At 39.5% G+C, this 23175-nt stretch overlaps 1 protein-coding gene across 2 annotated transcripts in view; it reads right to left on the minus strand.

Moving 5' to 3' along the window:
• The window catches only part of GRXCR1 (glutaredoxin and cysteine rich domain containing 1), a 339136-nt gene that overhangs the window by 198237 nt on the left and 117724 nt on the right, over positions 1 to 23175 (minus strand). The window lies entirely within an intron of this gene.

Genomic DNA, 23175 nt, shown 5'->3' on the forward strand with positions numbered 1-23175 from the left:
GACTGCCTATTTCCTCTTCATTTGTTTGGTCTGGTGGGTTTTCACCTTGCTCCTTCATCTGCTATGTGTTTTTCTGTCTTCTCATTTTGCTTATCTTACTATGTTTGGGGTCTCCTTTTCACAGGCTGCAGGTTCGTAGTTCCCGTTGTTTTTGGTGTCTGCCCACAGTGGCTAAGGCTGGTTCATTGGGTTGTGTAGGCTTCCTGGTGGAGCAGACTGGTGCCTGTGTTCTGGTGGATGAGACTGGATCTTGTCTTTCTGATGGGCAGGACCACATCCAGTGCTGTGTTTTGGGGTGTCTGTGACCTTTTTATGATTTTAGGCAACATCTCTGCTAATGGGGGGGGTTGCGTTCCTGTCTTGCTAGTTGTTTGGCATAGGGTGTCCAGCACTGTAGCTTGCTGGTCGTTGAGTGGAGTTGGGTCTTAGCATTGAGATGGAGATCTCTGGGAGAACTTTCGCCCTTTTTTTTTAACATCTTTATTGGACTATAATTGCTTTACAATGGTTTGTTAGTTTCTGCTTTAGTCGTTGAGTGGAGCTGGGTCTTAGCATTGAGATGGAGATCTCTGGGAGAACTTTCGCCCTTTTTTTTTTAACATCTTTATTGGACTATAATTGCTTTACAATGGTTTGTTAGTTTCTGCTTTAAAACAAAATGAATCAGCTATATATATACATATATCCCCATTTGCCGTTTGATATTAAGTGGAGCCGGGGGGTCTCTGGTGGACCAATGTCCTGAACTCGGCTCTCCCACCTCAGAAGCTCAGGCCTGACACCTGGCTGAGCACCAAGACCCTGTCAGCCACACGTCTCAGAAGAAAAGGGAGAAAAAAAGAAAGAAAAAATAAATAAAATAAAATAGTTACTAAAATAAAATGAGCACCAAGACCCTGTCAGCCACACATCTCAGAAGAAAAGGGAGAAAAAAAGAAAGAAAAAATAAATAAAATAAAATAGTTACTAAAATAAAAAATTATTAAAAATAAAAATAATTTAAAAGTAATTTTTAAAAAAAGAAAGAAGAGAGCAACCAAACCAAAAAACAAATCCACCAATGATAACAAGTGCTAAAAACTATAACAAAACAAACAAACAAACAAAAAACGGACAGTCAGAATGCTAGGACAAATGGTAAAAGCAAAGCTATACAGACAAAATCACACAAAGAAGCATACACATACACAGCCACAAAAAGAGAAAAAGGAAAAATATATTTTTTTTTTAAAGGAAGAGAGCAACCAAATAAATAAACAAAACTACCAATGATAATAAATTCTAAATATTAAACTAAGATAAACATAAAACTAGAAACGAATTAGATGCAGAAAGCAAACCCCAAGTCTACAGTTGCTCCCAAAGTCCTAGTTTCTGCTTTAAAACAAAATGAATCAGCTATATATATACATATATCCCCATTTGCCGTTTGATATTAAGTGGAGCCGGGGGGTCTCTGGTGGACCAATGTCCTGAACTCGGCTCTCCCACCTCAGAGGCTCAGGCCTGACACCTGGCTGAGCACCAAGACCCTGTCAGCCACACATCTCAGAAGAAAAGGGAGAAAAAAAGAAAGAAAAAATAAATAAAATAAAATAGTTACTAAAATAAAAAATTATTAAAAATAAAAATAATTTAAAAGTAATTTTTAAAAAAAGAAAGAAGAGAGCAACCAAACCAAAAAACAAATCCACCAATGATAACAAGTGCTAAAAACTATAACAAAACAAACAAACAAACAAAAAACGGACAGGGGCTTCCCTGGTGGCGCAGTGGTTGCGCGTCCGCCCTGCTGGGAGAGATTTCCCTTTCTCTTCTTTGTTGGCACAGCTCCTGCAGTTCAGCTTTGGATTTGGCCCCGCCTCTGCACGTAGGTCGCCTGAGGGCGTCTGTTCCTTGCTCAGACAGGACGGGGTTAAAGGAGCAGCTACTTCGGGGGCTCTGGCTCACTCAGGCCGGGGGGAGGGAGAGGTACGGATGCGGGGCGGGCCTGCGGCGGCAGAGGTCAGTGTGATGCTGCACCAGCCTGAGGCGTGCCGTGCGTTCTCCCGGGGAAGTTGTCCCTGGATCATGGTGCCCTGGCAGTGGCGGGCTGCACAGGCTCCCTGGAGGGGAGGTGTGGCTAGCGACCTGTGCTTGCACACAGGCTTCTTGGTGGTTGTAGCAGCAGCCTTAGCATCTCATGCCTGTCTCTGGGGTCCGCACTGATAGCTGCGGCTCGTGCCCGTTTCTGGAGCTCGTTTAGGTGGCGCTTTGTATCCCCTCTCCTTGCTCACCCCAAAGCAATTGTCTCTTGCCTCTTAGGCAGCTTTAGACCTTTACCCGGACGCCCTCCTGACTAGCTGTGGCGCACTAGCCCCCTTCAGGCTGTGGTCACGCAGCCAACCCCAGTCCTCTCCCTGGGATCTGACCTCCGAAGCCCGAGCCTCAGCTCCCAGCCCCCACTCACCCTGGTGGGTGAGCAGACAAACCTCTCAGGCTGGTGAGTGCTGGTCGGCACCCATCCTCTGTGCGGGAATCTCTCCACTTTGCCCTCTGCACCCCTGTTGCTGTGCTCTCCATGGCTCCAAAGCTTGCCCCCCGCTACCCCTCATCTCCGCCAGTGAAGGGGCTTCTAGCGTGTGGAAACTTTTCCTCCTTCACAGCTCCCTCCCAGAGGTGCAGGTCCCGTCCCTATTCTTTTGTCTCTGTTTTTTCTTTTTTCTTTTGCCCTACGCAGGTACATGGGGAGTTTCTTGCCTTTTGGGAAGTCTGAGGTCTTCTGCCAGCGTTAGGTAGGTGTTCTGTAGTTCTTCCACAAGCAGATGTATTTCTGATTTATGGGGAGGAAGGTGATCTCCACGTCTTACTCCTCCGCCACCTTGAAGGTCTCTCAGATTTCAGTTTTAAGAAAGTAATCAAGACATTTGGATAGAGGCATCTTCATTGCTTTCTGTCATTTCACTTACACAATTGGATTCTCTACCTAAGTGGAAGGTATCCTCAAGTCAGATAATGTCTATAACGAATGTCACTTCTTGGAGTGACATATAAGAAGACTTCATTCAGTAACTAATAAATATCAGAGCCCTCTTTAGAGTTTCCTGTTGAATGCTGGCTCTACTCAGACTGAATTTGGGAGACACTGTAAACAGAATAAAAGATAAAGAAGAGAAGGGGAGAATGTGTCTACTGCCCTTAATGCAGCCATCTTTATGGCTGCCTAGATGCCTGAAGCCCTCAAGAGATGACCCTTTATTCACTCACTCATTGAATATACATTAAATGCTTACTATGTGTCACGCACTATTATTGGCACTGAAGATACAAGATGTAAGAAAAAAACACCAGTCAGCCTGGCTGTGTGTTCTTCTCCAGCAGGATCCAGGTCTCCTGGTAAAGACACAGTGGAGGCAGAGTTGGATTTAACCAGGGCTGCAGTTTAGCCAATGAACACAAGGAAGCTGAAACAAGAGAGACAAGGAACTGGGAGTGGGTGCAAGAGAGTGATTTTAATAATTACCTAGAATTAGGCTTGATATGGAGAGACTAAGGACATGAGGTGGGGTGAGAAACAGTGAAAAGTGCTCATGTAGACGGCAAGCTTGACCATGATTCTGCTGCCCTATAGTGACTACAGTGACCATCTCCGAAGACAGGAACCTTAGGCCCCTGAGCATTTTAAAATTTTATTTTGTTTTGAAATAATTATTGACTCCCAGGAAGTTGCAAAAACACCCCTGCATACACTTTACCTCACTTCTGCCAATGGTGACATCTTTTATAACTGTAATAAAATACACATGAACATTCTTAGGGTATGGGGTGCCTCACGATTAGACTAAATTCAGTGAAATAGAGGAGGATGACATAGAAAGAGGCAGCACACACTCAGTGGTATTCATAAACTTGTCCACTCCTTCATTTGTATCCAGTGCACAGACTTTGAGCTCATGAAGGACTTTGGGCCAGACACACTCAGATTCAAAACCAAGCCCCACTTTTCATTGGCTTTGCCATCTTGAGCAGATTATCATGTAGTTTCAGGCCAAAAATGAATGCTCAATATCATGTGCTGCTTTTTTATGTATGTAACTGATAAAACCAGGAGGGTCTCCAATGGCCCAACAGCAAGTCTCCCTTTCCAGTCTATTTCTGTAAGGTTGCCTACCCAGACAACGCTCTTCATCAAAGGGACCAGGCAGAGGATACTTATCCCTGAGTATCGAGTTCAGTTCCAAGTCCTAAGAAATATTCAAGCCAAGTCACATCCTCTCCTGGAAACCAGGGGTCACTCCACCCTCCTGATTCTATAAAGCCTGCCCCCCACAGCCCCTGGTTGTTCATTCTGTTCCTGAGCACAAACCTGCGTGACCCTGCATAACCGCATACAATGTCTTCCTCCCCTCACTGTGGATGTATGCAACTATTGAACTGCTATCAATCTCATCTGTCCACTGTCCAGTGACTTGTATTCAGCCATCCCCATCCCCAAAACCCTAGTGCAGGAATCCCTCTCTCACCAACAGGGTGAATAGGAGGTGACCAAAACATATGCATCACCTCTCTTGTCTTTTAATCTAAGCAACGTGAATTAAAATCAGATCAATTATCTTGCACAGTCTCTGGAACAAATATTCCCTTACCCTTCCTGAAGATGGGGGCCTCAGATTTCAAGAACCACTTTCTTCACAGTGACTTACCTGTCCTTTCTTTAAACACTTACAGCAATTATAGCATTTATTACTCTAACAATATGTACATTATCTTTTCATGTGTATTCATCCTTAATGCCACTACTAAAATTGTAAGAGAAAAAAGTATATCTTACACTTCTTTCCTATGCCTCAAAACACTTTATGTGTGTTTGTGACCACAGTAGATGCTCAAGAAATAAAAATAGCATTCACTGAGTGCTTACCAGAAGTCAGGCCCTAAGCTAAGAGTCTTGCTACATCCTTCACGATGAATGAGATAGTGTTTTACTTACCTATTGCGGCATAGCAAACTACCCCAAACATAGTGGGTTAAAGCAACGACAATTTTATTATGTTTTTTGATTTTGTGCATAAGAAATTTAGTCATGACTTGGAGAGGTGAAATTTCTACATCATGTCGATGACAGTCACTTGGTGTTATCTGGCTGCCAGATGGACTGATCTAGAGGACCCAAGATGACCTTGCTTTCATGTCTAGTGCCTCAGTGGAGATGGCTAGAAGGCTGGGCTCATTTGAGACTGTCAACTGCAGTGCTTGGTGCACTCTGGGTAATAAGACTACGGCATGGAGGCATAAGGTTCCAAGAGCAAGTGTTCCCTGAGCAAGACGGCAGCTGCAGGACCTTTATGACCTAGGCTTGGAAGTCACATGGCATCACCTCAGCGTACTCTATTGGTCAAGCAGTCACAAGCCCACCCATTTCAAGGAGAGACGACACAGACCCAACCTGTTGATGGGAGGTATGTCATAGAATTTTAGGCCAGGTTTAAAGCCACTACAGATATTATCCCAACTCTAAAAAGAAGTAAACTTGGACTAACAGAGGGACTGAAAACTTGCCATACAGCAAAAAGCAGCAGGGCAACTGCAGTGACACCTGGGCAGGGTATCCGCCAATCACAGTCCAAGGCAGGGGCCCTGAAGGCACCTGTATTACTTATTTAATTAAGATACTCTATGTTGAAATCTTTTAAGGTTCTTCAAAGAACTTCCAGTATATAAAGAGAGAGCTGCTTCCTAGAGCCCATGTATTCCTTAGACAGATACTCCCACAAGTCAGAGCAGATAGTTTACAGTAGAGGGGAGATTTATCACTTTGCCAGAGCTAGGATATGGTTATGACACATTTATAGGAGTGAGTGATTGAAATGATTTGGGATGATGTGTCTAAGTCGTGTCACATTACCAAAGATTATGAAGCATCCTAAAAGAAGACTGATTTAGAGGCAATACGGCTAATGCGGTTGCTGCTGAAACTTGCTTTGAATTTGCACTACGTGTGCCTTGAAAAGCAAAAAGCTACTATAATCTGACTTTTCCAGAAAATGTTTAATTATGTTGAATATTAGTTCATTTAATATATGCCCCTATGGCTAAAGTGTGTGTGTGTGTGTGTGTACGTGTGCGTGTGCATGCGTGTTTCTCATGGGAGGTGAGACTATTAGAGACAGTATTAGCACATTACTTTGAACACATTACTTTGTACAGAAATGATCCTATTTGTGGAGATTCTGACAAGGGAAGTGACTTAGAGGGAAAGTGACAAGATGGTAGCAGCAAAAAATGCAAAATATGGTGGCACAGGGACTTATGTTCCTGATGAGAAATTTGCTGAAGAATCAAGAGGCATAGTAATGAGGCAGGGTGATGTCGTGAGGAAGCAACAGAATATCCTGCAGGCCAAGGCTGGCATCCCAGACCAGACACTTCACAGCTGGCTGAAATCTGAACCAACTGCCAAATGTATCTGAGCCCCTTTCCTTATATGTAAAGTGGAGGTGATAACACCAAAGTAAAGTACTGCTGCAAAAATGACAGAGACTGCACTTTCTAGGTACTTAATAAATGCTGTTTAATGATGATGATTAGTAATTCTCAGTTTCCTCTGATCAGCTGTAAGTTCCATGAATGGAAGAAACAGGCATTGATTTCCTTGCTGTATCTAGAGCATCTAGCACAGGGCAGGGCGCATATTAAGAATCTCATTGCTATTTGATATATAATGCATGAATGAACGAAAAATTGGGACAGCAGTAGACAACAGCAAAAACTAATGGGGTTAGGGAAGAGATACTGTGGCAGCATCTCCAGGTGAATAAGAACATAGGCTTTGGAAACAGACCTGGCTTTGAATATCAGCAATGCCTCTTAACAGCTACAGGCTTTTGTGAGGATCATAATCCCTCCCTAATGGGTTGTGGTGATGAAATGAAGAGCTGTATGCGAAGGGCCCTGCACTGGGCGCGCACAGAGTATACACTTCAACACTGACTGTTGCTGTTAATGTCGTTAATAATCTGGGTTAGTGCACCCTTTCCCATTCCTTGGCTTTCCTGCTCACTGTGAGTCCAGTGGACTTGTGCCAACTAGAACAAGAATTTGGTGAGCCTGCTAGCTTCCATGAGCATTCTGCAGACCTACAGATCTGTGCTTTTTTTTTTTTTTTCTGCTTTAAATGTTCTGGCTCTAGATTCATGCTAATTCTGTTGATTGCTTTAATGTCACAGCTAATGTTACTTAACTTAGTGAGGATGCTCAGCACCGCAGGAGAATGGATAAAAAGTCCCACACTACAATTATCAAAGCATGCTATTTTAATCCAGAATACAATGATTCACACTTTATTCCACCTCCACCCAGAAGCTGACATGTATGCTTATTTGATTTAATTTTATTTTTTTGTTCTCTGTAATGGCTTGTCTCCATTAATTATACACTAAGCCCATTTCTCCCCAAACTAGCTGCAACATTTCAGTGTTCTCATCACAAAATGTCAAACTCAAAATGTATTCTGTAATTCAAAGATATAAATTATTGCATAGTCCTCTGAGCTCTGTAATGAAATGTGTTTGTTGTGTTCATTACACCGAAACTTGGCTTTTTCCATTATCTTTCTTTTTACTGATAAATTACAAAAGCAATACATGCTCTGGTCTACACATCGATTGCTGAAGCCAAAGAAGGTGTTGTCTCCCAGTATTGTTTTTCTTAAATGCACTCTGAGTTTCATTTAAATGTTAAGTCTGATTCAATCAATACTCTGTCTCTTTTCCTTCCTTAATAAAGACAAAATACTGCAATACTATCTTAAAGGAATATTGTAGGGAATCTTTTTTCTATGAACTTTCTGAAAATAAGTACATGAATAGGATATTTGCAGAAGAAAAACACAAGTGGCCAAGAAACACAAGAAACAACGTTCACCTTTACTGCGGTAGGGAAGGAAAGATTCCTTTTCCTACTAGCCTCCTAGGTTCTCCAGCTGGGGCTCTATAACTGGCTGGACAAAGACAGATTAATAGGAGAAAAGCATAAAAGTTTATTTAATATAAATTTTACCTGACATGGGAACCTTCATAAGGAAATGAAAATCCAAAGAAATGGTTAAACCTGACCGTTTTAATATGAGGTCTGATGAAGGAAGTCATGGAAAGATATGATAGGAAAAAGGGTTATGAGCTAAGGTAGTAAACTGGGAGAAACTTAGCAAGGCTGTGTGTTCACATTTCTATTGGTGTCCCTCATCTTTGGAGATATGGGTATTCATTTCCTCCAGTATAGGAGGGCACCACTCACAAGAGGGTTTTATGACCTGCTCAGGGGAGAAGGGGAAGGTCAGAGAGTCCTTCCAGGACCTGCAGTTTTCTTATATTCTTTCAGGTTAAAATATTACGTGTGCCATATTTGGGGGCAATATGTTCTGAACCCCATCACTACCAAATAAATACTAATATAACCAGCATCTATTTATTGCTTCCTATATACAAGGTCTGTTCTAGGAGCCTTGCATGTATTGATTCTTTTAATTCTCACAACCATCCTATAAAGAGATACCCCTGGGATTCAAGCACAGATAAACTGGAGCCCATGCTACTATGCACAAAGACATGCAAATAAAGCAACATGAAATATTAAATTTCACCTATCAGATTGGCCAAAGATTTTTGCTCAAATTTCTCAATGTTAATAAAAATGTAGTAAAACAAGCTTCCCCATAAAGCAATGTGAAAATACAGATTGGTGCATCCTTTGTATAACTAATTAAGAGCCTGAATAAGTTCATACCCTTTAGTCCATTCATTATACTTCTAGAAGTCTACTCTTAAGATAATATTAAGAAATGAAATGAAAATCTCATGGTGATTATGGAGACCTTGGTGTCAGACTGCTTGGAATGGATTTGATCCCTACAAGTTGCCAGTGTGTGGTCTTAGAAACTAGCTTCCCTATGTCTCAGTTTCCTCAACTATAAAATGAATGTCATAATAGTACCCATCTCTAAGGCCTGTTGGAAGGATTCATATCCTTAGTACATATAAAGTGGTTAGAAAGGTACCTGGCACTGAGTTGGTGCTATACAAATGCCAGATTATGAACCAAGGTATACATTGCAGTACTATTTATAACAGAAAAAAAATTGTGAACACCCTAAAATTTATAAATAGTTAAATACATTGGCTATTTAAAAATATTTCCAAATATCTATTGATAAAATAAGAAAATGTTTATAAAGTAGCATTACATGCAGGGAAAAGAAAACAAAATTTTATAAAGAGTAAATTCCTCAATTGCATACATAGATATATTTGTGTGCTTATATGAATAAAATATTTTTGAAAGAAAATGTACCAACAATTGTAAGTACTGAAGATTTTGTTGTTGGTGTAACATAGATATATGCCTATTTCTTTTGTCTTCTACAGGTTCAGGAATACTTCCGACCCTGTAAAACTAGTACACATACTCAAGAGTTCATTTCTCTACCTTCAAGTTATAAAGTGAACTTACATAAGTATTTGAGCTAAACTCTGAGACATTCCCCTACACACAGCATCATACTACTGTCTCTGTAGGATAATGTGCAGGCATTTCCCTTCTTCCCTGAGGGGACGAAGAACGAGGTCATCACCTTTGAGTGAGGCAGGCCAATCAGGCACTTTAGACAGAGCTAACTTTTCGAGTTATCTGTTAACCATTTCACCTTGAAAATGATTTAGGCCTAAAATCTGGGAGAGGAAGAGAAAGGATAGTGCTCTTCCTCATGTGATTCAGAAAGCCACTGTGGTCTGTACTACAAACTGAAAGATGGGGGAAGAAAGCAGTGCAATGACCAAAATTGGCAATGTATTGATGAAGGAAAATAGGCGATGTGTTACTGGAGCTTGAATTTAACTGTAAAAAAATTTATGCACTTAAGGATTTAACACAACAGAGTAAATCTGAAGGATAGATGAAAGTGAAGGGCAGTGTCATTCATTAAATATCCATTTTATAACACAAATTTCAGGACATATCATGAAATTTTAATGTCTTCTTATAACACCATCACTTGAATTTGACAGTATTTCAGTTCTTATCACAAGAACGGTTGTCATTTCCTGGCTGAAATACTTATTAAGTTATAAAATTTTCTCCGCAATCTTTGGCAGAGTTATTTCAATTCTAACCTGGCCACCTGTATTTTACAATATTACTAACAGCATTCTGTAAATATTGCTCAAAGTTTTATATGAAGGTGGGAGAATGCAAATTCTAAAAAGCGTATAAACCTGCAAAATATAACTAAGCTGTCAGGAAAAAAAAGTTGTTGGCAACATATACAGGAAACTCATTTTGCAATCAACCTGGGTCTTACCAAGGTTCTGTTTGCTCTACATATATTGATGAAGGAGGAATCTCAGAGGTGATTGGGGTTATTTACTAAGTAATCACCCACTGTCCTGTGGTTGAGTACGTGGCTTTAGCTAGAGTTAATAGGAAAGGAACCCCAGTGACTCAATAAGTAAGCCTCTTTTATCTACAGATGATGTGAAAAGAAAATACTGCTTTCACTTATCTAAAGTACCAATCAATCCAACACAAAATAAATACTTGGGCAATTGGTTTCTGTTTGTCTTTAGAACATGAAAACTCCGATTATTCAGTTTTGCCCAGAGAGATGGAAAGAAGACATCTGTGGTTTATAGAAAGAAGTCTGAAAGAGTTTGGTGAACAAAAAGAGGACTGATGTCTCTTCCCTTAGCACTACAGTGAAAGTTAGAATGAAAGACAAAAAGAAAGGAACAACTGCCCAATTGGCCCGGTGGTTGGTAGCAAAGTGGTCCTACATTACCTTGGCAAATCCATCTCTGTCCAGCATCTGGTGACCAGATCTGTAAACTAAAAATCCTGACTTTTTAAAAACAGCACATACAAGTTTTTCTTTTAACAACAGTGATCTATCAAAGAGAATAAAAATTAACTGTAATTCCCAACAGCAAAAAAAACTATTGCTGATCTGATCTACTTCCTCCCAGCCTTTTTCTATGCACAAACCCTTTTAGAGACAACATGCTACCTCGGTGTACTAGGTAGCCAACACAATTTATGCCACAATTTTAGTTAAAATTTAATGTATTCATTGGATTGTTAAGAGCATGGCCTTTGGAATGAGACAAACCTGGATTAAAATCCAGTAGTTTGGAACAACATACGTTAAAACTCTCCATGGTTTACTTTCCTCAATCATAAAAATTCAGAAAATCATATTTTCTTGGAGCTCAAGATTCAGTGAAGATTTGGTGAAACAATGTACTTAGAGCACTGAATATAAGATAGATCATATATTAAGCCCTAAATTAATAATAGTTTTTTGAAATTTTATATGTGTTTTTAAATTAGCAATGTAAACAACTCGGCTGTTAATTTGTACCAAGTTACTCTTTGGAAACTTGGATTCTGGTACCTCTAGTCAAGAACATTGTCACCCAATGTATATATGGACCAAGGATTGCTGATACACATTTCCTTAGCATTTCTAGGCTCATTAGTTGACAAAAGGAGAAACTCAGTCTCAAACCAGTTGCCACTATTAGAAAATAAATTTTAAAACAACCCATCATTTTAAAAACAGATACCAAATAAATACATCTTTATTTACAGATGCCCTATTTACTTACTGTGACCTACAGAGATACGGCATTCACATGGTAGGTAGGGAACCTAGAATCCCCCAGGCCAATCACTTAACTTCATTTGATCTCAATTTACTCATCTGTAAAATATTAAGTAAAGCTTAGACCGTCTGGCACTAGGTAATTTATAAGTAAAATCAGCATCGTACAGAGCTTTGTGGGATTCATATCCTGAGAAGCACTGACTTAAAGAGTGTCTTACTACCCCCACAAGACTGAGCACTAGGTCTACAAAGATGGCCTTCCCTATCTCCATGCTGCCATCCACAGCCTGTCTCTCTCAGTTGCTATGCAGATGGCCGCAACAATTCCAGATATCCCCAACAGACGTAATTCAGTGAAGAAGAGGGGCATTTCTTCCCATGAATATCCTTTTATTAGCAAAAAACACCTTTTCCAGAAGCCCTCACCAGACTTCTCTCAGATCCCACTGGCTGGGATTGAGTTGTATTCCTGTGCCGAAACTGGTCACTGACAAGAGAAAAGAGACCACCAAGAGTGACCCAGACTAATAATGGCTCATCCCTAGGCATACAGGAGAGTGGAAAACTTGAACAAATTGAGGTGGGGGGTGTCTGCCAGAAAAATGAAGTAGGGGATGGGAGAAGGAGGCAAGGAGAATGGCTGCTATAGGGAACCCACAAAATCTGCCACCAAATTATAATTTCTCAGTAATACCTACCATATGTTAAGCACACACTGTGTACCAGACACTTGCTTTGTGTTGATTATAATTCTCATAACAATCCACTCCAGTCTGGCTTTTGTCCCTATCACTCCAATGCAAGTGCACTTGTTTTGAGTCTCTGTGAACAAACCTAAAGGCCACATCTCTATCCTCATTTACCTCTCAGCAGCAATAGATACAAATAACCCCTTCCTAGACATGTAACATTGTCTTGTGTTTCTCCATCTGCAAGCTACTCCTTTTCAAACTCTTCAGCTGATTCTTTCTTTTGAATATGACATCTAAATGTTGGAGTGCCCCAGGTCTCCTAATATCTGTTCATTCTTTCTCCCTGAGTCATCTCTTCCAGGCCTATGGCTTTAAATATCAACAAAGCTAATGATTCCCAAATTTATATCTCCAGCCCAGAGCTTTACCCTGAGCTCTAGTTTGCACATTGTACTTCTTATTCTTAGATATCTCTTTGATATCCCTACTTGGAGCCTAAAATACAACTTAAACTTAACATATGCAAAACAGAACTCTCAGTTTCTTTGCCCAAACCAGTTTCTTCCCAAGTCTTACACCATTTGATTGGTTCTTCCCATCAAACCAAAAACCTAAGATTTATCCCAGATTTCTCTCTTAAACCCCTCAATGGATTGATTGCTGATTGCTGATTCAATCCATCAGCAAGTTTTGACATTTCTTCCTCTACAATACATCCCCAATCCATCATTTCCATTTCCATTGTTACTTCACTAGTCCTGGCCACCATCAACTCATACCTAGAATAGCTTCCTAACTGTTCTTCCTGTTACCATTCTTAACATCTATCCCATAGTCCTTTTTTTTTGGCTGCGCCGCTTGTGGGATCTTAGTTCCCCAACCAGGGATTGAACCCGGGCCCTCGGCAGTGAAAGCACCAAGTACTAACCACTGGACCACCAGGGAATTCCCCCATAGTCCATTTTCTACACAGCAGTCAACTTTTTGAAATACAAATCAAACCATGTCATTACATTTCTTAAAAGTTTCCAATGACTTACAATGCCCTTAGAGACTATCCAAATCCTTACTATGGTTGAAATGCATTACATCGTGATCCAGCCCCTGCCTTCCTCTAAACCCATCTTCTGTCTGTACTTAAAACACTCTGCATTCTGACCTACTTTAAGTCCTTTGCACTTCTACTCCCTGTCCATAGAATGCACTTGCCCTGACCCCTCACAAGCCTAGTGCCATTTTGTCTTTCAGGTCATCCTCAATCTCACGTCCTCAGAGGCACCTTCCCCGATCACCTGGTGTGATGCTAGGCTGTCCCATCAGCCAAGCCATTCTTACCACATTATCCTGATGTGTACCCTACATAACACTTAAGACTATCAGAGCTGTTTAATTACATACTGTTTGTCTTCCCCAGCTAGAAGGCAAGCTTCATGAGGACAGGGACTTTGGGTATCTTATTCAACATTGTATCCCAACATTTAGAATAGTGCCTAGCACAGAGTAGCTGCTCAGCAAATTTCTGGAGTGAATAAATGATGCACTAGAAGGTTAATATTTTTATCCCCAACGCACAGATGTTGAAATTGAGAATCAAAGAGGTTTAAAAAAATTTGTCCGAGGTCCTCTAGCTTGTTGCAGGAAAATCCACATTTTAACACTTAATGTCATCAAATTTAGCCAGTGTTCCTTCCACTACTTCACTGAAAATTTAAATAACTTGTTTAGAACCAACATTAACATACTTTTCTGACTACGCTATCATTTTCTTAACGTGATAAAAGTTTGAATGTTGCTAAATTGGTAGTAGCAACAACTGATTATAGGAACTGTTAAGAGTTAGGACCTGGAACACTGAGGTTAATAAACCTGTTGAGACAAGAATTCCAGGACTTCAATCAAATGTTATCACTGAGCAAATAGAGGTCAGATGGAATGGTACTGTATGCTGAGGATCATGTGAAATTTTACAGAAACACTATCAAAGCGCTATGAAATTTAATACTTTTTTAACTGGAAGTCCCAACTTGAGCCCAAATTATTGGAATGTTTTTCTTGTTTATAAATCATATTTTGATTTTATAAAGCATATTCTTTATCTCCTTATGTCTATAAAGCTTGCTTTTATTCCTTCCAAGACAGCGGGGAGGGGAGGGGGGCTGGTTCCAAAGTCTAGTCCATCAAAGTGCATATTTACTGACCACATTTGCCACAGCTGAGGGTCATGACTGCTCTGAGACCAAAAAGCCTGTTGTAACTTATGATCCTTTCAAGTCTTAAAAAGAAATATCAGTTGAATTCAGTGCAAATCTGAGAGTCCAGAAGCACATCCATTGTTGCCTTCAAGATCAGAAAGAACCTTGGGGAAAACTAAAATTCACTGGCAATGCTGACATATCAGAAGGAAGCTAATAATGTCGGGATGCCCTGCTAGTCAACAGTCCTCTGGGTTTCCTTAAGTTGTTCCAAAACATATTACTGTCCGTCACTCAGCTGGGCATTAGAGAGCCACATGATTGAATTGGCTCTGCTCTCAGTGATTGATTCAAATGTGGATTTCATGGATAGCAAAATGCTCAGCATGGTGCAAAGCTCTGGTTCCCAATGAAAGGAAGATCGACATTGGATTTGCCACAATGCTTCACTCTTCGCCTCCTTGGGTGTCTCCAAACATTTGATGTGGCAGCGTTGAGTTTTCCAAACATTCAGCTTTATAAACATTGTGCACCTCCTTTTGTGTGTCATCAGGTTTTAATACCAAACGAGAAATGCTTTCTCCTGGGACTCGGAGCTGTCATGCTCTCAATGGCTGGGGTGCAGTATGCAGGGTTGTGGCTGCAGTACTAAGAAACTGCCAGGTGGGGGACAAGTGGCTCTGTCACCTGGGCCCTGTGACAGCTTCTGAAAGCAAAGCCCTCTGATCAGATCAATCCCCTTCAGTATTAAAAAACAGATCTGTAAATGGAACCGAAGAGTCTCAGGGGTGTGTGTATCTAGACATATACACATATATACTTATACATATAAATATGCATTTATACATAGAAGCCTTTTAGCTAACAAGACTTGAGAAACTCCCAATTCCACCTACCCCATAACCTCCAAATACTTCTCTCACTTTGCTTGTTCTCTCTTCTGATCTAGTAATTGGAGTTTCTCGCAGGGAGCTCAAAACAAAGGAAAGGTTTCACCTCTGGAAGCCCACAGCTGCATTTACACATGAATAGAGTCTGGGATATCTCAAAAGTTCAGATACTTCAGGAGATTAGGTCAGAAAAGGTATTAGTGAAAAGTATTTCTGTGTACTTAACATTTGAGCCACACAATTGTTGTTTTTTCACATTCATGTTGAAGCAATGTTTTTTTCTTTTTCTTAGTCTTTCTTTTTTGTTGCTGTTAACATGAAAAGGGAAGTGCCAAGCACATCCAGATAAATTGCACAGTTCACTCCCATCTCTCCACTCTCTCTGGGTCCCAGCCTACCTCTTTATTCACCTTGACCTGAGAACCTTTATTCTTGCTGAAAGAGGCAGCTGAGGTAGAAATGCTAATTTATCTGTGCGTCATCACTCTGAAAACTAAAAAATGAACCAAATTATCCATAACATTATAACATAAAAAGGAACCACTATAAATTTACTTGTCCAGATAAAACTTTGCACTACTTTTTTTCACTCTTTACCTCTTTTCACCCATCTTCAAAAAATGGGCAAGGGTTACAGTTTGTGATAACAGGTCTCGGACGTCAGGAAGGCACCCTTAAACTATGATCACAACCATATATATTTACACACACACACACACACCAGGTCATTCATTCAAATCTTAAGACGAACACCAGATAAGCAACGAGGATTTATTGTATAACACAGGGAACAATATTCAATATCTCGTAATAACCTATAATGTAAAATAATCTGAATATATATGTATATATATAAGTGAATCACTTTGCTGTACACCTGAAACTAACACAGTATTGTAAATCAATTATACTTCAATAATAAAAAAGAAGAAGAAAACCAAAAGTCAAGATAAATTAGGCCCTGATTGGTACCCTGTTCAAATATCAGTATCATGGGCTTGTTAGGACAGAATCATCAAAACAAAAAGAGCAGGGTTAAGCAAGCCAATTTTCTTCTATACCAACCAATCACAGGGATGCTGTGAACAGTCTCTATGGCTGTAACGAGCGTTCACAGCTGGTCTGGCAAGCTACAGCCTAGAGCCCAGAGCAAGAAACACATTTGCTCTTGGTCCAAAAAAGGATGCTTGAGGAAAGAAGCCAGTTCAAGAACTTGGTAGATCTTTCCACTCCAAGGTCAGTCTTTCCTGTCTGAGCCAAGACCAGCACCCCTATTAGTCTATGAGATTTCCTTTAAAATATATAAATAAATTTAATAAATATATAAAAATAAAAGATGAGACAAAAACACCACTTCAGGATAGGGTCAAGTGTAGGGAACCATGGAGTATTTTATTATGAGAGGTAATCTTCATTCAAGTCAAGCTGGGTCTGAAACTTTATGATAATAGCCAAGAGCTCACTGATTTAAATAATTCTTTGGTAGGTTAATTGGTTTGATTCCTTTTCCTGCTTCTGTTAGGGGCTTAGGCTCTGGAGTAAGTGTTTTAACATGGGTTCTAGAGTGAGTTCTCTTACATTCTAAGTTCTACCACTTGAACATATTACTCAACCTGTCTAATCCTGTTTTCGTATCTCTCAAGTGGGAATACTAACAGGATTTACTTCACATGTTTGCTGGAAGAATTCATAAAATAATCCATGTGAGAAGTCTGGCACACAATAAGCCCTCGATAAATGTCAGCCATCATCCTTCATCATCATCATCATCATCATCATCAATAATATTCTCATTCTCTCTGTTACAATGAAGAAACTTTCTCCCTGGTAAAGGCCAATAGTGGCCTGCATACCAGAGGACTTTGGTGAATCTGTCAGTATCGATACCTTTCTCTCCTTTACCTTCCACCTCTCTCCTTCTTTAATGGATTTTCCAGCAGCATTTAATCATGTTTACTATTGTGCCTTCTTTTACAAAGGCCCACCTGATTTCACATCTTCTAGTTAACTGCTTTTCCCTCCGTGCTTGAAAAAAATCGTGAAAGTTATCTGCACGTGTGGTCCAACTCCCAACTTCCATTCTCATTGCAACCCACTCGATTATGGCTTCAGCCCCTACAACTACCTTCAGTTTTGACAACACCAGTGGACACTTTTCAAACCTCATATAACTAGAACTATTAACCTTGTATAACTAGAACTATTCAATATAGTTTACTACCCACTTCTCGAAACATGCTGAGGTGTTTTCCCCTTTCTGTAACATGGTCCCCTATCTTTGTAAGTATTAGATTTCCTCTCTGCTCAGAACCCAGCCTCTTTGGTTCTCATTTGCATTCTCCCCATCAGTGATCACATCCAACCCCATTGCTCTTCATATCTCCAGCCAAAATCTCTCCCCTTGACTTCCCTTGAAGTCTTCCAAGCACCTAGATTTACCATGCCTAAAATGAACTCCTGATATTTATATACACACCCCAAATATTCTCCTCCTCGTCATTGCAGTTCCATAAGCTACACATCCATCTACTTGCTTGTTCAAAAGAATGTCATTCATGAACTTCTCATCCCTTATCTAATCCATTATCCTTTCCTATGAATTGGCGGGAGAGGCCACAGCAGTGAAAGGCCCGCGTACCGCAAAAAACAAACAAATAAACAAAAAAAACCCACCACATATATGCTCTCAACTCAGTGGAGTTCAGACTTGTATATCCAACTGCTTTCCTGACAACACCATCAGAATGTTTAATTTGTATCTCAGAACAAAACTCTTTTACAAATGTAGAAAATAAACTTACAGTTACGGAGGGGCGGGGGGGGATAAACTGGAAGATTGGGACTGACATATACACACTACTATATATAAAATAGATAACTAATAAGGACCTACTGTATAGCACAAGGAACTCTACTCAATACTCTGTAATGACTTATATGGGAAAAAAATCTGAAAAAGAGTGGATATATGTATATGTATAACTGATTCACTTCGCTGTACACCCAAAACTAACAAAACATTGTAAATCAACTATACCCCAATAAAAATTTAAAAAAAAAAACCAAAACTCTGGGTCTCTCCACCCCAAATGTGTTCTTCCTCCAATCTTCCCACCTCAGTAAATTGTTCCAACCTTCACCTAACTGCTCATTCCAAAACCTAGAAGCTATCTTTTATTCCTTTCTTTCACTCATGTCCCATATCCAATCCAACAGCAGCCCTGTCAAACTACCCCTTCAAAATTTACCCCAAATGTGTCGATTTTTTACCATCTTCATTGCTGCCACCTTAGTCCAAGCCAGTATTATCTCCCATCTGGACCATAAAATAATTTCCTCTCCACCATCCATTCTGTACACAGCAGAGTTCTGTTTTTTTACTTGAATCTGATCCTGCCATTTTCCTGATTAAAATAAGTGAAAGTGTTGGTGTAATGGTGAGCAGTGGTCACATTCTGAATACATTTTAAAGGCATAGATGGCAGGACTGCTATTGGATGGGAAGTGCTTGCCATTACCCTTAGAATAATATCCAAGCTCTTGGTCAGGGTTCAAAATCCCTGAATGAACTGCCTTCTATCCACCTCTTCAATCGTATTCCATACTGCTCTCTCCCTCCATCACCCAGTTCAATCCACACTGACCCTAGTTCTCTTCATGAAAATGCAAGCCTCCGAGCCTCTGTATTTGCTCCTCTTTCCGCCTGGGAAGCTCTGTCTCCAAATCTTTGCATATCACTCTGGCGTTGGCTCAGATGTCCTTTTGCATAAGCCTTTCCTTTACCACCCAAGCAGAAGTAGGTCCCCAGTCAGTGACATCTCACACTGTTAGTATGCTTATAGAACTTATTTTTACTTCATACTTTGTTAATTTTTGTCTCCTTGTTAATAATGGGGGAAGAACTTAACTTGTTCCCTTCAGTATCTTCCTTGAGTGTAGAAAAATGCCTGACACCTAGAAGATACTCAATAAACATGTGTTATGCTATTAAGTTAGTAAGTTTAAGAGAATATTTTAATGTCATCTTTGTTGAGGTTCCAGGTCTTCTTGTCATCTGCTGAGGGTATTCACTGGTGCAAATAAGTCATTTAATGATTGAATTTCACATTTAACAATTGCAGGCAGAAGTGATGTCCATTTGTAGCTGAGACTTTGCTAAACTTAATCTCAACTGCCTCAGATGGACAGATTCCCCTGTGCAGTGATGAACAGAACCATAAAGCACCCAAAATAGGAAATGGAGTCCTTGATGTCAAAAGTAATGGTGATTATATGAGAGATAAAACTCTAATATCTATACTTGAGAGAGATTAGGCCGATGTGAAATGCAACCACATTATACTACTTGCTTTACACTTCCATACATACCCCAACACAAGGTCTAAGACCCTCTGTGAAATAATGTATTGTTTTCATTTGATAACTGCTAGTGGCTATGATGACCAATATTTTACATATACCCATCAGGTCTAAACCAAATGTAACAGAATGAAAGAAATTCAGAAGGATGTTTTAATTTAATTTAGTGACTGATTAGAGTCTACTTAAATAACTAATATAATTAATGGTAGCTTCGTGGCTACATTTCAGCTGAGTGAAGAATTTAGTAAGCTCTTCTCTAGGATTGGCAATAAATTTAAAATGTCAGCTTTTCTTTTGCTGAAATGCGTTGAGGGAGCCATGAACAATCCAAAGTACTTTGTGTTCTCTGTCAAGTGAAAGGACAAGTATGTACTGCTTCCTGTAGCACAATTTCTCAAATATCAATGTGAAAAATATCCTTTTTTGAAAATTTCATTTGAAGTTAGTTAATAACAAGGTCCCCAGTCAAAATCCAGCAGAGCAATCACCTGAGACTGTGTCCTTTGTCACAGCATTGAGAATGTGCCAAAGATGAAAAGTTCTCTGAGTCTAAATGCTCCCTGGGCATGTCAGGACTACTAAGTCAAACCAGCACATTACCAAAGTGAAAGTACAATCTTGGTGTCCTAGTCCAGAACAGAGGGCAAAGAGCATGGGCTATTGGGTTCCTCTACACAGTCTGAGAGCAATATAGAAGTATAGGTTACAGGAACTAATGCACACACAAAATGCATAGGCTCATGAAACCCTGGGGACAAAATGCTTTTTCTTACTGGGTGGGTGTGAGAGGTAGAAAACTACAGCCTGGGGCCAATGAGAGCCCAAACCAGTCATAAGAGAAGAAACCCTTCCAGGCCAGTTCTCGCATCTCTCCACATTAGCCTGGGATGATCAAAGCCTGGCCTTCCACTATAGAAATCAGCAAAATGAGTTCCAGTCACCTTGGTGAAAGCATTGCAAAATCTCTGCTGCGTGAAGAGTAGATGAAAATATGTGAGCTACCTGGACAAATTGGAAAATCTACTCCTCCAACCCCTCTTCCCTCAAACTCCTAAACTGCTAGCTTCCAACCTAAAAAGATACCATGTTTTTCCAAAGCTAGTTCTTCTCTTTGTTGTTTTTTAATAATTTTTATTGTATTTATTTTATTTTTTTAGATCTAATATTTTTATTGAAATATATTTGACATACAACATTGTGTAAATTTAAGGTGTACAGCACAATAATTTGACACATTTATATATTGTAATGTGATTGCCATTGTAGCAATAATTAGCTACACTATAACATGACACTTCTATAACATGACATAATTTTCATTTCCTTTTACTGGCTGGAATAATTAAGATCTAGTCCCTTAGTAAGTTTGATGATTATAATCCAACACTGTTGGTTATATTCACTGTACTATGCATTAGATTTCTAGATTTACTACTCATAGGTCTGTACCCTGTTTAAGGGTTGTTTATATTGTTTAAACATCTGTCCTATCCCCCCATCCCCATCTCCTGGTAACCACCATTTTACTTATCTCATTTAGCATAATGTCTCTATTAATTTAAAGGTGAAACTCTGAGCTGCTTGATGAAGTGACAGCAAATGGGGGAGTGATACCAGCAGTAGTTTTTCATTCCTGGAGATCACATCCTCCCCTCTCCTTAAACTCACCAAGATGATCATGGATCAGGGCCTAGTCTTTGACCCCTCCGCATACACATTACAAAACCCAAAGTTAGTAGAAGGAAAGAAATCATAAAGATCAGAGCAGAAATAAATGAAATAGAGACTAAGAAAACAATAGGAAAGATCAATGAAATTAAAGCCTGGTTCTTTGAAAAGATAAAATTGATAAATCTTTAGCTAGACTCATCAAGAAAAAAGGGAGAGGGCCCAAATCAATAAAATCAGAAATGAAAAAGGAGAAGTTACAACTGACACCACAGAAAGATACAAGGAACATAAGAGACTACTATGAGTGACTATATGCCAATAAAACGGATAACCTAGAAGAAATGGACAAATTCTTAGAAAGGTACCATCTCCCAAGACTGAACCAGGAAGAAACAGAAAATATGAACATACCAATTACCAGGACTGAAATTGAATCAGTAATTTAAAAACTCTCAACCAGCAAAAGGCCAGGATCAGATGACTTCACAGGTGAATTCTACCAAACATTTAGAGAAGGGTTAATACCTATCCCTCTGAAACTATCCCAAAAAATTGCAGAGGAAGGGACACTTCCAAACTCATTCTATGAGGGCACCATCACCCTGATACCAAAACCAGACAAACATATCACACAAAAAAAGAAAATTACAGGCCAATATCACTGATGAACATAGATGCAAAAATCCTCAAACAAAATGCTAACAAACTGACTCCAACAATACATTAAAAGGATCACACACCATGATCAAGTAGGATTTATCCCAGGGATGCAAGGATTTTTCAATACACGAAAATCAATCAGTGTGATATACCACATTAACAAACTGAAGAATAAAAGCCATAATTATCATCTCAATAGATGCAGAAAAAACTTTTGATAAAATTCAACATCCATTTATGGTAAAAAGTCTTCAGAAAGTGGGCACAGAGGAAACACACCTCAACATAATAAAGGCCATATATGACAAACCCACAGCTACTATCATATTCAATAGTGATTATTGTCTTTTTGAAAAAGAGGGGCGAAAAAACCTTGTCAAACCAGGATGGTAAGTAAGCACTCTATTTAAATGTGCTTGCTCTAGATACCAAGGGGGGAAAAGGGGGGTGGGATGAATTGGGAGATCGGGATTAACATATATACACTACTATGTATAAAGCAGATAATTAATGAGAACCTACTGTATAGCACAGGGAACTCTACTCAATGCTCTGTAGTGACCTAAATGGGAAGACAATCCAAAAAAGAGGGGATATATGTATACATATAGCTGACTCACTTTGCTATACAGCAGAAATTAACACAACATTGTAAAGCAACTATACTCCTATAAAAATTAATTAAAAAAAAAAAAGAAAAAGTCCAAAGGCGCCCAACTCATTTGGGGGATAGTATCATTTTGCTATCAAAATCAGATAGTACAGAAGAAAAGAAAATTAGAAGTTCATTTAACTGATCGCAAAAACAATTTATATTATAAGCATTTACATAGGTTTTATTATGTCAGGAACCTGCCTAAGCCCTGAACATATGTAACTCAAAGACAACTCTTTGACTATTATCTCCATGTTACTGATAAGGAATTTAGGCATAGAAGGGTCATATGGCTTCCCTAAGGTCATACTGCCAGCTAATTGAATCCAACAGTTCATTTGAAAAAACAAAAAACCCAAAAATTGACATCATGCTCAAATGAGGTTAATCCCAGAAGCACAGAATTAGTTACACTCCA

The sequence above is a fragment of the Physeter macrocephalus genome, chromosome 7 (assembly GCF_002837175.3).
Source record: "Physeter macrocephalus isolate SW-GA chromosome 7, ASM283717v5, whole genome shotgun sequence".
Classification (NCBI taxonomy): Eukaryota; Metazoa; Chordata; class Mammalia; order Artiodactyla; family Physeteridae; genus Physeter; species Physeter macrocephalus.